Genomic DNA, 5,686 nt, shown 5'->3' on the forward strand with positions numbered 1-5,686 from the left:
TCTATGGCAGTTCTATTAAGCTGGCCCGCACTGAACCAGCCTCTGGCTCATCACGTGACCGGGCGAAGTCGGTGAGGGAGGAGCGCCACTCAAATCGAATAGCATTCTGAGCTGCTTAGTTATGTTGTCAACCAGGCAGCATGGTCAAGCGTTCAAAAACATATACATATTTTTTCCATAAAGTATATGTTCTCGCTTTTGTTTTGAGCTGTCGTACAGAGCGGGATTACCTGCCTCAAGTCTGGGAGACAGCCTCGTTCCATATCGAATGCAATCAACTTTCAGCCGGTACAAAACACGCCAACACGGGCATCCGGGCGAGATTAATCGAATCCCCTCTGTTATTACTCATGTCAGCTGTTGCAGGTGGGCGGAGATGTCCGGGTGGGTCCGCAGAGGATGGAAATAATAAATTTATATTTTATCCTAGGCCTATTGTATTGATAGAGGTGGTCGGTTTATATAAACAGTGAGCAGAGATGGAACATTTTGTCAAAGAGGATATGAGAAAGTTCTTGTAAGATATTTGATTTACCATAGAATTAAAGACACTACAGGGACTTGCTCTGGGGTTGTTCTAGCTGATTAAATTCCACTCAATGGTTAAGGACGTTTTTGATGAACTCCAATGTAGTGGTGCTGAGACCAGGCTTTGTGGAATTCAGCTCTGACGACATCGATTCGCCCAAGATAATACTTTAAAAAAATATTATGAAACGCTAACCTTGTACCTATGTTTGTCCTTTGTAGTTGCATGCCTTTCTTTGTTTGCTGAAATCCATACTTTTTCAATAAATGTTAATCAAATACAACCACCCACTGTTTCTTTATTGGGATTCCATTGTCACATGCCCATTAGCGCTGAGTTTCATTTTACAGCAATGAGCAGTTACCGATTGTGATTAAAGTTTATTGAAAAAGTATGGCTTTCAGCAAACAAAGCGAGGAACGCAACTACAGAGGACAAACGTAGGTACAAGGTTAGCGTTTCATAATTATTATAAAGTATTGTTCTTGGATGAATCGATGTAGTTGGAACTGAATTCCACAAAGCCTGGTCTCTGCTCCACTCTGTTGTAGAGTTCATAAGAAACTTTCTTCAGTATCTGGGCAGAGGAGGAGAAGATGAATTTGACGAGTCTCCTCTCTAGCCCAGTTAGAAACCATTAATTATCACATTAGACCACTTTGAAAGCTTAATGTCAAAATACATTTGTTACTCACTGAATATGGAGTTTCGTTGAGCAACTATCATAATTTACTGCCATCAGCCCGGTATGTACTTGCCATTTACATTTTTAAAAAATTACAAGCAACCCGAAAAATTGTCTCACCTCAAAAGTGCCTTCAGAAAGTTTTTACCCCCTTGGCTTTTTCCACATTTTGTTGTGTTACAGCCTGAATTAAAATTGGATGAAATTGAGATTGTGTGTAGATCTGTGACAAACAATGGCCCATAATGTCAAAGCGGAATTATGTTTTTAGAAATTAATACAAAATGAAGAGTTGAAATGTCTGGAGTCAAGAAGTATTCAACCATTTTGTTATGGCAAGTCTTAAGTCACATAAGTTGCATGGACTCACTGTGTGCAATAATAGTGTTTAACATGATTTTTAAATGACTACCCCTTCTATGTACCCAACACATGCCTGTAAGGTCCCTCAGTAGAGCAGTGAATTTCAATCACAGATTCAACCATAAAAACCAGGGAGGTTTTCCAATGGTTCGCAAAGAAGGGCACATATTGGTAGATATTTTTTTTAAAAGCAGACATTTAATATCCCTTTGAGCATGGTGAAGTTATTAATTACACGTTGGATGGTGTCCAGTCACTACAAAGAAACAGGCGTCCTTCCTAACTAGGAAGGAAACCTCTCAGGGATTTCACCATGAGGCCAATTAGGATTTTAAAAACTGTTACAGAGATTAATGGCTGTGATAGGAGATAACTGACGATAGATCAACAACATTGGTGTTACTCCACAATACTAACATACATGACTGAGTGAAAAGAAGGAAGCCTGTGCTGAATACAAATATTCCAAAACATGTATAGTGCAAGAAATGTGTCAAAGAAATAAAACAAATTGTCCTGAATACAAAGAGTTATGTTTGGGGCATATCCAACACAATACTGAGCTGAGCTGCATCATGTTATGGGTATGGAATTGAGCTAAGTACAGGCAAAACCGTCAAGGAAGACTTGGTTCAATCTGCTTTCCAACAGACACTGGGAGACATTCACATTTCAGCAGGACGCTTACTTAAAACACTAGGCCAAATATAAACTGGAGTTTCTTCCCAAGACGACATTGAATGTTCCTGTGTAACCAAGTTACAGTTTTGACTTAAACCGGCTTGAAAATCTATGGCAAGACTTGAAAATGGCTAGCAATGAAAATGTCTAGTCTAACAATGATCAACAACTACCTTGACAGAGCATAAAGAATGTTTTAAAGAATAATAAGCAAATATTGTACAATTCTACATACAATATTGTACACCATTCTGTATACATCTGGCGATTCTTTGGACACTGTGCTAACAAACCTCCAAATGAGCTTCAACACCATACAACACTCCTTCCGTGGCCTCCAACTGCTTTTAAATGCTAGTAAAACTAAGGACATGCTCTTCAACCGATCGCTGCTCACACCCTCCCGCCCGACTAGCGCCACTACTCTGGACGGTTCTGACCTAGAATATGTGGACAACTACAAATACCTAGGTGTCTGGTTAGACTGTAAACTCTCCTTCCAGACTCACATTAAAGCATCTCCAATCCAAAATTAAATCTAGAATCGGCTTCCTATTTCGCAACAAAGCCTCCTTCACTCATGCTGCCAAACATACCCCCGTAAAACTGACTATCCTACCAATCCTTGACTTCGGGGATGTAATTTACAAAATAGTCCCCAACACTCAGCAAGGGTAGCCTAGTGGGGGGCAGGGTAGCCTAGTGGTTAGAGCGTTGGACTAGTAACCGAAAGATTGCAAGTTCAGTTCTGTCAACAGGCAGTTAACCCACTGTTCCTAGGCCGTCATTGAAAATAAGAATTTGTTCTTAACTGACTTGCTTAGTTAAATAAAATACAAATATTAAAAAAAACTGGATGAAGTCTATCACAGTGCCATCTGTTTCGTCACCAAAGCCCCATGTACTACCCACCCTTGCGACATGTATGCTCTCGTTGACTGGCCCTCACTACATATCCGTCGCCAAACCCACTGGCTCCAGGTCATCTATAAGTCCGCTTTATCTCAGCTCACTGGTCACCATAGCAACACCCACCAACACCCACCATGCGCTCCAGTGGTCATCCATAAAGCCAACACTTACTTTGGCCGCCTTTCCTCCCAGTTCTTTGTTTATGTGTAACTCTGTGTTGTTGTTTTTGTTGCACTGCTTTGCTTTATCTTAGCCAGGTTGCAGTTGTAAATGAGAACTTGTTCTCAACTGGCCTACCTGGTTAAATAAAGGTGAAATTATTAATTTTTATTTTTTTAAATCCAGGTGTGCAAAGCTCTTAGAGACTTACCCAGAAAGACTAATCCCTGCCAAAGTTGATTCTAACATTTATTGTCTCAGGGGTTTGAATTAATACTTATCTAATCAATATATATTACTGTTTATATTTTGTGTAAATCCATTTTAATTACACGTTATAACACAACAAAATGTGGAGAAAGTCACGAGGTGTGAATAATTTCTGAAAGCAGTATTGTTTTTGATGAATTCTCTTTGATTTTCACCTGTCGGTGAGGTTAAATGTGGAATGCCTGTCATTAGACAGCCAACACTTCCTGTCCCTTCAAAATACGAGTTCAACCTTCGAACCAATAGCTGCCTATAACGTGCCAAGGTGAGATTGCTCAATTTTACTTCAGATTTTATTAAATAAATAAAAACTACACTTTACAGCTGTGTTCGAATACCCATACTAACATACTATTAGTTTATACTAAAATGCTGTAAACGAACAGTATGCTTTCAGTTGAGTGTACAAGCTCGTCGCCAAGCTACCGGAAGTTGATGCTGTTGCTATGCAACCTCTTGCTAGCTAGTTAACGTAACAAATGACTAGTTAGACATTTTACGACTTCGGGTGTGTTCTTAAATTCAATGTGGAGTGCGCTCCTAAATTCGGAGCATTGTCGGATTGTCTGTTTGTAAATCCAGAACGTTTCGCTCTCAAAGCGCACACTGGACGCTCGGGACGTTTAGGGTTGATTTGAACATTCTGACCTTACAACTGCAGTCAAGCACCGAAGCTAACGCTGGCTAGCTTGCTAGCTCCTTCCAGACACAAATGAGACCACTGACCATTTACTCGCCCTAGCAGATCTGGTTAGGCAGTTTTCATGTCATCCAGAGCGTAGGTGAATGTAACTGTGCTGCTGGCAACAATTTAATTACGCTTTTTTTGCCGATGTTTACCGACACCGGCCATATTCAACTGGTGTTGAGCGTTACTAAATTCATTATTCCACGCTCTGAACACTCAGACGAGAGTGCTCTGAAATCAGAGTAGATAGCCGATAGAACTTTTGGCATTCTAACTAATAAATATATATATATGCATGCTATACTCAATTAACGTCACAAATAGTACGGTTAGTATGAGTATTCGAACACAGCATTTGTCTGGAAATAAAATAAACTTCTCTCAACTGCGTTACTCATTCCAGTCAGCAGATGGCGATGTGCGTCTTTCGGGCGATGCTGCTTTTGGTGTATATTAATCGCAGTGTTTTATCTACTTACCCCATTTAATGTCATACTTTGTTGTTAGTCAGCACTAATTTAGCTAGCTATTATCCCCGACCATGAGCTTACTCTCCACCTGTAAAAAAAATAGGTCTGCTGTACGGAGAAAGAGGGACTGTGGCTGAACATTGTCGTGAAAGAAGAGAAGGAAGAGGTTGATGTCACAGTGAAAAAATAAGTAGAGGGCGAGGCTGTTACAGTGAAAGAAGAGGAAGACGCGTTCAGAATTAAAGACGAGGAGGATGTTGCCATGAAAAAGGCTACTGCAGTTCATGGAGTGAAGAAGGAAGGGGAGATTACTGTCACATTGACAGAGGAGACCGGAGATCTGATTAACACTAGTAACTTAACGTCGTAATGGGTTTTTACTTTAGATATTCAGAGTTCTCTAGTCAGTAGCTAGGTTTCCATCCAATTGGCAACAGATTTTCATGCCAGTATAAATAAAATCTGCGCATTTTCCCACCAGAGATGTTTCCATCAAATTAACTTGAGGATAAAAGTCGGCGCGTGATGACGTAGTGCACATAAATACCTTTTGTTTTAAATTCCCATGTACCGAATAATTGTATAGCGATTTTTACATTATGGACAAAATAGCGATATTATATACATTTTTCAAATGGCAGCCAAGCATCGATCATCATGTCAATAGAATAAGACCCTCGGTATTTATTGGAAAGTAGCATCAAGCTCATCACCTTGCACTTTCACCAACCTGTGAAGTTCATAACTTATTGCATCAGTAGCCTAATAAATTGTATGCTTTCCGTGCTTATAGACAACTGCCATAACTAGGCTGATAGGCTCCTGTTCCGATCTCCTATTTCTGTAGGTTGAGGCAGCTTGATGTACAAGTACACCCCCTGGACAGGACGTTCGTTTATACAATTATTATATAGATTAATGGTCTTTTG

This window comes from Oncorhynchus mykiss, chromosome 9, assembly GCF_013265735.2.
Source record: "Oncorhynchus mykiss isolate Arlee chromosome 9, USDA_OmykA_1.1, whole genome shotgun sequence".
NCBI classification, from domain to species: domain Eukaryota; kingdom Metazoa; phylum Chordata; class Actinopteri; order Salmoniformes; family Salmonidae; genus Oncorhynchus; species Oncorhynchus mykiss.